Source organism: Anthonomus grandis, chromosome 16 (assembly GCF_022605725.1).
Source record: "Anthonomus grandis grandis chromosome 16, icAntGran1.3, whole genome shotgun sequence".
NCBI classification, from domain to species: domain Eukaryota; kingdom Metazoa; phylum Arthropoda; class Insecta; order Coleoptera; family Curculionidae; genus Anthonomus; species Anthonomus grandis.
This window is the reverse complement of record NC_065561.1, coordinates 2,084,171-2,096,312: the sequence shown is the minus strand read 5'-3', so window position 1 is coordinate 2,096,312 and position 12,142 is coordinate 2,084,171. Positions and strand designations below refer to the sequence as shown.

At 31.2% G+C, this 12,142-nt stretch overlaps 1 long non-coding RNA gene across 1 annotated transcript in view; it reads left to right on the top strand.

The window, feature by feature from the left end:
• The first annotated feature begins 3,738 nt into the window (after positions 1 to 3,738).
• The window catches only part of LOC126745462 (uncharacterized), a 28,960-nt gene continuing 20,556 nt past the window's right edge, over positions 3,739 to 12,142 (top strand). The window contains exons 1-2 of the long non-coding RNA XR_007663558.1: positions 3,739 to 3,887; positions 10,121 to 10,487. This is a non-coding gene — a long non-coding RNA (uncharacterized LOC126745462). The remainder of the gene's footprint in view (positions 3,888 to 10,120; positions 10,488 to 12,142) is intronic.

The following is a 12,142-nucleotide window of genomic DNA, read 5'->3' as shown; positions in this document are numbered from 1 at the left end:
TATCTGGCTATAATCTACTAAAAACCATTTTTCTTCAAATGTTACCGTTTTTCCGCAACGAGCTGTTATTTAAGAAAAACCCCCAAAAATAAGCCGTTCCAATCAACCAATCATACCGTCGACACCACGGGAGCCAACGCATGGTACAATAACGTTGGCGGTCCAGCACCAAATTGACCCAATGTAAAGGCATACGGACGACGTCACTATCGAGTCGCACATGGCCAGATGACGTAAGCGCGGGGTTTTCGGGGTATTGTGGCGGCAAATTCGGCCCCGTTTGCGCTACGAGTTAGAGTAGGAAAAGCGGTTTGAGAGAAGGATGGAGGATGTCTGGCAACAATTATAAACGCGTCGTGTTCGTCTCGTGACGTCATGAGTTATTTTATTAATGAATATTATTAGTATTATGGGGACAATTTTACGCGGTTTCTTGATAAATTACTAGGATAAATAAAATGAATATAAATATTAAGAAATATATATTTGAAATATACAGAGGGTATTGATATTACGGAACATTTATGAGGATAATAATAGTATGGAAATAGAATTATACAGGGGGTTTTAAGGTTGAGGGCATAAATAAGGAAAATATTATTTGTCTTAACAGTAATCGGAATATACCGGGGGTTTTAAGGTTTTAAGGCATTTATAAGAAAAATAATATTTATAATAATAGTAATATTAATCTACAGGGTGTTTTAAAGTTTAAGTGCATTAATAAGGAGAATATTATTTATAATAAAAGTAATATTAATCTTCAGCATGTTTTAAGGTTTTGGTGCTTTCATAAGGAAAATATTATTTATAATTATAGTAATCGTATTATAAAGGGTGTTTTAAGGTTTAAGGACATTTACAAGAAAGATAATATTTATAATAATAGTAATAGCAGCATAACGGTTAGGACAAGGTATAAATATCTGGAAAAAAAATAATAGTGATAATAGTTTTATTTTAGTAGGGTTCTTTTAGTGGGGGTTGCTAAATTGGTAATAAATTTATATTAATAGTTTATCAATTTAGAAAAAAAAGACATTGATGCGGTGTCAAAAAAAGGTGTATTTTTATATTTTTTTACTATATTATTGAGATCACGGCTTTCATAGCTTCAATTCAACAAGTTGATAAATTTTTTTATTCGTTTTTTTTTCCTTAAATTTTTTTATTTTATTATAATTGCCTTTTAAAATAAAAATTTAAAAAAAAAACAAGAAACAAACCACTTTTTCCTATCCTAATACATTGCTTCTTATGGGACCTGATCTTCCTCTTTAGATTGTGACACTCGTATGAATCGTGGAAAAATTCGTCATAAAGCTTTTTTACTAGTTTTTGAATGGTCTTTAACCAGAAAAAAGAAATTTTGAATTTGGAGCATATTTTGAAAAAATGGTCATTTTGACCCCGGATTTTGTTCGAAAATCGAAAATTGCAAAGAAATAGGGTTTCTGTTCATTTTAGAGTCAAATTGGTAATAACCATTTTTAAAGGTACTCTGGAGTAGTGCAAGATAGAAAAATAAAAAATTGACATTTTTCCATAGGACTCTTGATAATTCGATATTTATGTTTTACAGTTTTATTCAATTTTCTCCGATTCTATAATAGCTAGAACCAATTCGTTTTGACAGGCCAATACCTCTTAATATACCCAAGAACTTTTATTTATTACAAAAAGTTGTCAGAGTTATAGTTTATTTATAAAAAAATAAAAACCATTTTTTCGAAATTTTTCGTGGGTATACCCCTTTCGATTTTTGACCAAAAAAAAATTATTTTTTTATTGAGTTTTTTTACTGGAAATTGTTAGTTTAGGGCTTACTTTAAAATCGGCCAATAATCATTTTAGGAAAAAAAAATTGTACGGGGAAAAAAAACCAGTTTTCTTTTGTTTTTCCCACATTTTTACTTATATCTCGGCTTCTATAGCTTCGATTCAATTCGTTGATTATTTTTTTTTTTTTCTTATTCTTCTTCTGTCAATTCTTTTGATATCTTATTACTATTAACTTTCAAAAATTAACCTAAAAAATAAAAAAAATCCACGAAGAAACCCGGTTTTCTTATTTCCAAACATGAATTCTTATGGGACCTAATGTTTCTTTTTATATTGTGACACTCGTATAAATCGTGGAAAATTTTGTCATAAGGCTTTTTCACTAGTTTTTGAATGGACATTAGCTAGAAAAAAGAATTTTTGAATTCGGAGCATATTTTGAAAAAATAGTCATTTTGACCCCGGATTTGGTTCGAAAATCGAAAATTGCAAAGAAATAGGGTTTCTGTTCATTTTAGAGTCAAATTGGTAATAACCTTTTTTAAAGGTACTCTGAAGTAGTGTAGGATAGAAAAATAAAAAATTTACATTTTTCCATAGGGCTCTTGATATTTCGATATTTATGTTTTACAGTTTTTTTCAATTTTCTCCGATTCTATGATAGCTAGAACCGATTTATTTTGACATGCGGATACCTCATAAAATTCCTGAGAACTTTTATTCGAAACAAAAAGTTGTCAGAGTTACAGTTAATTTAGAAAAAAATAAAAACCATTTTTTCGAAATTTTTCGTGGGTATACCCCTTTCGATTTTTGTCCAAAAAAAAAATTATTTTTTTATTGAGTTTTTTTACTGGAAATTATTAGTTAAGGGTTTACTTTAAAATTTGCCAATAATTATTTTAGGAAAAAAAAATGGTACCATGGGAAAAAACAAGTTTTCTTTTGTTTTTTCCACCTTTTTATTAATATCTCGGTTTCTATAGCTTCGACTTAATTCACTGATGGTTTTTTTTACTCCTTTTTCTTCATCTGTCTACTCCTTTCATATATAATTAGTATTGGCTTTCAAAAATAAAACTGAAAAATTACAAAAATCCACGAAAAAACCCGATTTTCTTATCCCCAAACATCAATTCTTATGGGACCTAATCTTTCTATTTATATTGTGCCACTCGTATGAATCGTGGAAAAAATTGTCATGAAGCTTTTTTACTACTTTTTAAGTCGTCTTTAAGTAGAAAAACGAAATTTTGAATTCGGAGCATATTTTGAAAAAATGCTCATTTTGACCCGGATTTTGTTCGAAAATCGAAAAATGCAAAGAAATAGGTTTTCCGTTCGTTTTAGAGTCAAATCGGTAATAATCTTTTTTAAAGGTACTCTGAAGTAGTATAGGATAGAAAAATAAAAAATTGAAATTTTTCCATAGGGCTCATGATAATTCAATATTTATGTTTTATAGTTTTTTTCAATTTTCTCCGATTCTATGATAGCTACAACCGATTTATTTTGACATACGCATACCTCGTGATATGCCTGAGAACTTTTATTTCATACAAAAAGTTGTCAGAGTTATATTTTATTTATAAAAAAATAAAAACCATTTTTTCGAAATTTTTCGTGGGTATACCCCTTTCGATTTTTGTCCAAAAAAAAAATTATTTTTTTATTGAGTTTTTTTACTGGAAATTATTAGTTAAGGGTTTACTTTAAAATTTGCCAATAATCATTTTAGGAAAAAAAAATGGTACGGTGGGAAAAAACCAGTTTTCTTTTGTTTTTCCCACATTTTTACTTATATCTCGGCTTCTATAGTTTCGATTCATTTCGTTTTTGGTTTCTTTTATTCCTTATTCTCCTCATGTCAATTCTTTTTATATCTTATTACTATAAGCTTTCAAAAATAAATTTGAAAAATAAAAAAAATCGACATAAAAACACGGTTGTCTTATTCCAATACTCTAATAAATGGGACCCTCTTTTTCCTTTATCTTGTGGCACGGATAAATCGTGGAAAATTTATTTATAAATCTTTTTACTTAATTTTGAATGGCCTTTAAGGTAAAAAAATACATTTTGAATTTGGAGCATAATTTAAAAACGTAAATGAAATTATCTGCATACTATGGCGAATACGCCATAACGTTCGTCAGTACAACAGTGTATTATAATTGAGAACTCTGTTTTAGCGTATTTACCATAGATGGCGCATTATAATAAACTAAGAAGGTATCATTGAATTTTGGTTATATTTATACGAGTTACTTGAGAGCGGAGCGTATTGTAACACATCATGGTTCTATGAAGCATGATACCCAGAAATAAGTAAAATCTTTATTGTTGTGACGAATTCATAATGAGTTACTTATTATATTGGGTATTACGTCACTTATACCAAAAATCAATTAGAAAATTTTATCTCACACGCTCAACAATTGAAAAGAAGAAGAAAATAGACTTATTCACGTATTTAAAAGAAATATGAACTTAAATTTAACTTGAACTTGAATAAGTCTATTTTCTTCTTCTTTTCAATTGTTGAGCGTGTGAGATAAAAATTTCTAAATTGATTTTTGCTATAAGTGACGTAATACCTAATATAATAAGTAACTCACCCAGAAATAAGTTAGTAATATTTCAATAAAATGTATTTCTGATTATAATAGATAATGAGACCTTCCCTCTTCTCTCTGTATTTACTATAGATGTTAATTCTGTCGAAGTACTAAAAAAAGAAAAAGTTGGGTAGAGCACCATGCCGAGGCTAAGGTTTGAACTCAGAGCCTTATGAGGATACGGCAGGTCTCTTCCCCACTGCGTGTTTAGGGCACTCCTTGGATTATTGTAGAGATTTTTTTTTGTAGTACTGACAAAAATTTTAAAAATTTCTACTGGTCCCCACGGACCAAAGTAGACGCGAAGCGTCTACTTGTTACAATACGCTTCGCGTATTGTAAGAACGCACCGTACATAGTTGGGTGATTTTCGGGACCCTGCGTCACATAAACGTTAATAACTTTGCTTCTATGGCGAATTTTTTTTTCTGGTTTTCACCGTTATATGTGGGAAGGTTGAGGCTACGTGACGGTGTAGATTTTTTTTGGCCACGCCGCCCCGAAGGGGCGGGCGTGGCAAAAAACCGCATTTTTCGCGAAAACAGCCGCTGCAGAGGTTTGTGAAAAACTGACTGAGCCGAATTTTCTGAAACTCACTGACGTCAAAGCCCTTCATGGGAAGCAGTGCAGAAGGGGAGCTTAAAAAAAAAAACCCATTGGAAGTCGGATTTTTCTGTGAATGAAATTTGAACTTTTTGCGCGGTACCTCGCGGACTTAAACGGCCGTGGGGCCTAAACGGTAATGTTCCCGATAATGCGAATAAAACAGCCCTTTTCTACGTAAATGTAGCTTTCTTTTTTATCTTAACTATTTTTTTCCAAAAGAAACTTCTTCCGAGATAAACGAGTTCAAACTTAAAATTTTTTTTTTCGAAAAAAAAAAAAGTGAATTTTTCGAGAAATAATTTTTTTTCTACTTCTAAAAAATTTTTTTAATTTTTTTTGTTTACACCGTTTGAAAGCCTAATCCTTTAGGATTAAATAGAGGTATTATTCATGGTGCTACGTATTATACGGGGTGAGCTGTGTTAACAAATATAAACCCCTTTTTGAGCCTTTTTTTGACCGTTTTTTTCTACTTTTCTTAATAACTCTTTATTGGCGGCACCTAGAAATTTCAAACTTTCAGCATTTTAAGAACTTTTTAAATCCTATTTTTCGACATAGTCTACAGTCTTCTACGTAGAGCAGTTTTTGCTCTACACCTTTTTTTAACTTTGACGCTTTATACCGGCATACCTATGACACCTACGGAAACCATTTTTTTTCTGAAATCACCGGACACTATCTGGCTATAATCCACTAAAAACCGTTTTTCTTCAAATATTACCATTTTCCGGAGGCCCGCTGTTATTTAAGAAAAACCCCCAAAAATAAGCCGTTCCAATCAACCAGCCATACCGTCGACACCACGGGAGCCAACGCATGGTACAAAATAGTTGGCGGTCCAGCACCAAATTGACCCAATGTAAAGGCATACGGACGACGTCACTATCGAGTTGCACATGGTCAGATGACGTAAGCGCGGGGTTTTCGGGGTATTGTGGCGGCAAATTCGGCCCGTTTACGCTACGAGTTAGAGTAGGAAAAGCGGTTTGAGAGAAGGATGGAGGATGTCTCGCAACAATTATAAACGCGTCGTGTTCATCTCGTGACGTCATGAGTTATTTTATTAATGAATATTATTAGTATTATGGGGACAATTTTACGCGGTTTCTTGATAAATTACTAGGATAAATAAAATGAATATAAATATTAAGAAATATATATTTGAAATATACAGAGGGTATTGATATTACGGAACATTTATGAGGATAATAATAGTATGGAAATAGAATTATAAAGGGTGTTTTAAGGTTTAAGGACATTGACAAGAAAGATAATATTTATAATAATAGTAATAGCAGCATAAAGGTTAGGACAAGGTATAAATATCTGGAAAAAAAATAATAGTAATAATAGTTTTATTTTAGTTAGGGTTCTTTTAGTGGGGGTTGCTAAATTGGTAATAAATTTATATTAATAGTTTATCAATTTAGAAAAAAAAGACATTGATGCGGTGTCAAAAAAAGGTGTATTTTTATATTTTTTTTACTATATTATTGAGATCACGGCTTTCATAGCTTCAATTCAATAAGTTGATAAATTTTTTTATTCGTTTTTTTTTTCTTTAAATTTTTTTTATTTTATTATAATTGCCTTTTAAAATAAAAATTAAAAAAAAAAAAAAAACAAGAAACAAACCACTTTTTCCTATCCTAATACATTGCTTCTTATGGGACCTGATCTTCCTCTTTAGATTGTGACACTCGTATGAATCGTGGAAAAATTTGTCATAAAGCTTTTTTACTAGTTTTTGAATGGTCTTTAACCAGAAAAAAGAAATTTTGAATTCGGAGCATATTTTGAAAAAATGGTCATTTTGACCCGGATTTTGTTCGAAAATCGAAAAATGCAAAGAAATAGGTTTTCCGTTCATTTTAGAGTCAAATCGGTAATAATCTTTTTTAAAGGTACATTAAAGTAGTACAGGATAGGAAAATAAAAAATTAAAATTTTGCCATAGGGCTCTTGATAATTCGATATTTATGTTTTACAGTTTTTTTCAATTTTCTCCGATTCTATAATAGCTAGAACCAATTCGTTTTGACAGGCGAATACCTCTTAATATACCCAAGAACTTTTATTTAATACAAAAAGTTATCAGAGTTATAGTTTATTTATAAAAAAATAAAAACCATTTTTTCGAAATTTTTCGTGGGTATACCCCTTTCGATTTTCGACCAAAAAAAAAATTATTTTTTTATTGGGCTTTTTTACTGGAAATTGTTAGTTTAGGGCTTACTTTAAAATTTGCCAATAATCGTTTTAGGAAAAAAAATTGTACGGTGGGAAAAAACCAGTTTTCTTTTGTTTTTCCCACATTTTTACTATAGTATCGCGGGTTCTGTAGCTTTGATTCAATTCGTTTATGGTTTCTTTAATTCCTTATTCTTCTCCTGTCAATTCTTTTTATATCCAGTTACTATTGGTTCTCAAAAATATTACTGAAAAATCAAAAAAATCCACGAAAAAACCCGGTTTTCTTATCCCCAAACATGAATTCTTATGGGACCTAATCTTTCTATTTATATTGTGGCACTCGTATGGATCGTGGAAAAATTTGTCATAAAGCTTTTTTACTAGTTTTTGAATGGTCTTTAACCAGAAAAAAGAAATTTTGAATTCGGAGCATGTTTTGAAAAAATGGTCATTTTGACCCGGATTTTGTTCGAAAATCGAAAAATGCAAAGAAATAGGTTTTCCGTTCATTTTAGAGTCAAATCGGTAATAATCTTTTTTAAAGGTACTCTAAAGTAGTACAGGATAGGAAAATAAAAAATTAAAATTTTGCCATAGGGCTCTTGATAATTCGATATTTATGTTTTACAGTTTTTTTCAATTTTCTCCGATTTTATAATAGCTAGAACCAATTCGTTTTGACAGGCGAATACCTCTTAATATACCCAAGAACTTTTATTTATTACAAAAAGTTGTCAGAGTTATAGTTTATTTATAGAAAAATAAAAACCATTTTTTCGAAATTTTTCGTGGGTATACCCCTTTCGATTTTCGCCCAAAAAAAAATTATTTTTTTATTGAGTTTTTTTACTGGAAATTGTTAGTTTAGGGCTTACTTTAAAATCGGCCAATAATCATTTTAGGAAAAAAAAATTGTACGGGGGAAAAAACCAGTTTTCTTTTGTTTTTCCCACATTTTTACTTATATCTCGGCTTCTATAGCTTCGATTCAATTCGTTGATTGTTTCTTTTTTTTTCTTATTCTTCTTCTGTCAATTCTTTTGATATCTTATTACTATTAACTTTCAAAAATTAACCTAAAAAATAAAAAAAAATCGACGAAGAAACCCGGTTTTCTTATTCCCAAACATGAATTCTTATGGGACCTAATGTTTCTCTTTATATTGTGACACTCGTATAAATCGTGGAAAATTTTGTCATAAGGCTTTTTCACTACTTTTTGAATGGACATTAGCTAGAAAAAAGAATTTTTAAATTCGGAGCATATTTTGAAAAAATGGTCATTTTGACCCCGGATTTGGTTCGAAAATCGAAAATTGCAAAGAAATAGGGTTTCTGTTCATTTTAGAGTCAAATTGGTAATAACCTTTTTTAAAGGTACTCTGAAGTAGTGTAGGATAGAAAAATAAAAAATTTACATTTTTCCATAGGGCTCTTGATATTTCGATATTTATGTTTTACAGTTTTTTTCAATTTTCTCCGATTCTATAATAGCTAGAACCGATTTATTTTGACATGCGGATACCTCATAAAATTCCTGAGAACTTTTATTTGAAACAAAAAGTTGTCAGAGTTACAGTTAATTTAGAAAAAAATAAAAACCATTTTTTCGAAATTTTTCGTGGGTATACCCCTTTCGATTTTTGACCAAAAAAAAATTATTTTTTTATTGAGTTTTTTTACTGGAAATTATTAGTTTAGGGTTTACTTTAAAATTTGCCAATAATTATTTTAGGAAAAAAAAATGGTACCGTGGGAAAAAACGAGTTTTCTTTTGTTTTTTCCACCTTTTTATTAATATCTCGGTTTCTATAGCTTCGACTTAATTCACTGATGGTTTTTTTTACTCCTTTTTCTTCATCTGTCTACTCCTTTCATATTTAATTAGTATTGGCTTTCAAAAATAAAACTAAAAAATTACAAAAATCCACGAAAAAACCCGATTTTCTTATCCCCAAACATCAATTCTTATGGGACCTAATCTTTCTATTTATATTGTGCCACTCGTATGAATCGTGGAAAAATTTGTCATGAAGCTTTTTTACTACTTTTTAAGTCGTCTTTAAGTAGAAAAAAGAAATTTTGAATTCGGAGCATATTTTGAAAAAATGCTCATTTTGACCCGGATTTTGTTCGAAAATCGAAAAATGCAAAGAAATAGGTTTTCCGTTCGTTTTAGAGTCAAATCGGTAATAATCTTTTTTAAAGGTACTCTGAAGTAGTATAGGATAGAAAAATAAAAAATTAAAATTTTTCCATAGGGCTCATGATAATTCAATATTTATGTTTTATAGTTTTTTTCAATTTTCTCCGATTCTATGATAGCTACAACCGATTTATTTTGACATACGCATACCTCGTGATATGCCTGAGAACTTTTATTTAATACAAAAAGTTGTCAGAGTTATAGTTTAATTATTAATCGAAATTTTTCGTGGGTATACCCCTTTCGATTTTTGACCAAAAAAAAAATTATTTTTTAATTGGGTTTTTTTAATAGAAATTGTTAGTTTAGGGCTTACTTTGAAATTTGCCAATAATCATTTTAGGAAAAAAAAATGGTACGGCGGGAAAAAACCAGTTTTCTTTTGTTTTTCCCACATTTTTACTTATATCTCGGCTTCTATAGTTTCGATTCATTTCGTTTTTGGTTACTTTTATTCCTTATTCTCCTCATGTCAATTCTTTTTATATCTTATTTACTATAAGCTTTTAAAAATAAATTTGAAAAATAAAAAAAATCGACATAAAAACACGGTTGTCTTTTTCCAATACTCTAATAAATGGGACCCTCTTTTTCCTTTATCTTGTGACACGGATAAATCGTGGAAAATTTATTTATAAAACTTTTTTACTTAATTTTGAATGGCCTTTAAGGTAAAAAAATACATTTTGAATTTGGAGCATAATTTAAAAAGGTAAATGAAATTATCTGCATACTATGGCGAATACGCCATAACGTTCGTCAGTACAACAGTGTATTATAATTGAGGACTCTGTTTTAGCGTATTTACCATAGATGGCGCATTATAATAAACTAAGAAGGTATCATTGAATTTTGGTTATATTTATACGAGTTACTTGAGAGCGGAGCGTATTGTAACACATCATGGTTCTCTGAAGCATGATACCCAGAAATAAGTAAGTAATATTTCAATAAAATTTATTTCTGATTATAATAGATAATGAGACCTTCCCTTTTCTCTCTGTATTTACTATAGATGTTTATTTTTTCGAAGTACTAAAAAAAGAAAAAGTTGGGTAGAGCACCATGCCGAGGCTAAGGTTTGAACTCAGAGCCTTATGAGGATACAGCAGGTCTCTTCCCCACTGCGTGTTTAGGGCACTCCTTGGATAATTGTGGAGATTTTTTTTGTAGTACTGCCAAAAATTTTAAAAATTTCTACTGGTCCCCACGGACCAAAGTAGACGCGAAGCGTCTACTTGTTACAATACGCTTCGCGTATTGTAAGAACGCACCGTACATAGTTGGGTGATTTTCGGGACCCTGCGTCACATAAACGTTAATAACTTTGCTTCTATGGCGAATTTTTTTTTCTGGTTTTCACCGTTATATGTGGGAAGGTTGAGGCTACGTGACGGTGTAGATTTTTTTTGGCCACGCCGCCCCGAAGGGGCGGGCGTGGCAAAAAACCGCATTTTTCGCGAAAACAGCCGCTGCAGAGGTTTGTGAAAAACTGACTGAGCCGAATTTTCTGAAACTCACTGACGTCAAAGCCCTTCATGGGAAGCAGTGCAGAAGGGGAGCTTAAAAAAAAAAACCCATTGGAAGTCGGATTTTTCTGTGAATGAAATTTGAACTTTTTGCGCGGTACCTCGCGGACATAAACATTGGTGGGGCCTTAACGGTGACCTTCATGATGATGCGAATAAAACAACCCTTTTCTACGTGAATGTAGTTATCTTTTTTGTTAAAACAATTTTTTTCAAAAAGCAACTGCTTCCGAGATAAACGAGCTCAAACGTAAAATTTTTTTTTTTGAAAAAAAAAAAAGTGCATTTTTTGAGAAATTATTTTTTTTCTACTAGTAAAAAATTTTTTTAATTTTTTTTGTTTACACTGTTTAAAAGCGTAATCCTTTAGGATTAAATAGAAGTATTAATCATGTCGCTAGGTATTATACAGGGTGAGCTGTGTTAACAAATATGAACCCCTTTTTCGAGCCTTTTTTTGACCGATTTTTTCTATTTTTCTTAATAACTCTTTAATGGCGGCACCTAGACATTTCAAACTTTCAGCGTTTTAAGAAATTTTTAAAAGCTATTTTTCGACATAGTCTACAGTCTTCTACGTAGAGCGGTTTTTGCTCTACACCTTTTTTTGACTTTGACGCTTTATACCGGCATACCTATGACACCTACGAAAACCATTTTTTTTCTGAAATCACCGGACACTATCTGGCTATAATCCACTAAAAACCGTTTTTCTTCAAATGTTACCATTTTCCGGAGGCCCGCTGTTATTTAAGAAAAACCCCCAAAAATAAGCCGTTCCAATCAACCAATCATACCGTCGACACCACGGGAGCCAACGCATGGTACAAAATAGTTGGCGGTCCAGCACCAAATTGACCCAATGTAAAGGCATACGGACGACGTCACTATCGAGTCGCACATGGCCAGATGACGTAAGCGCGGGGTTTTCGGGGTATTGTGGCGGCAAATTCGGCCCCGTTTGCGCTACGAGTTAGAGTAGGAAAAGCGGTTTGAGAGAAGGATGGAGGATGTCTGGCAACAATTATAAACGCGTCGTGTTCGTCTCGTGACGTCATGAGTTATTTTATTAATGAATATTATTAGTATTATGGGGACAATTTTACTCGGTTTCTTGATAAATTACTAGGATAAATAAAATGAATATAAATATTAAGAAATATATATTTGAAATATACAGAGGGTATTGATATTACGGAACATTT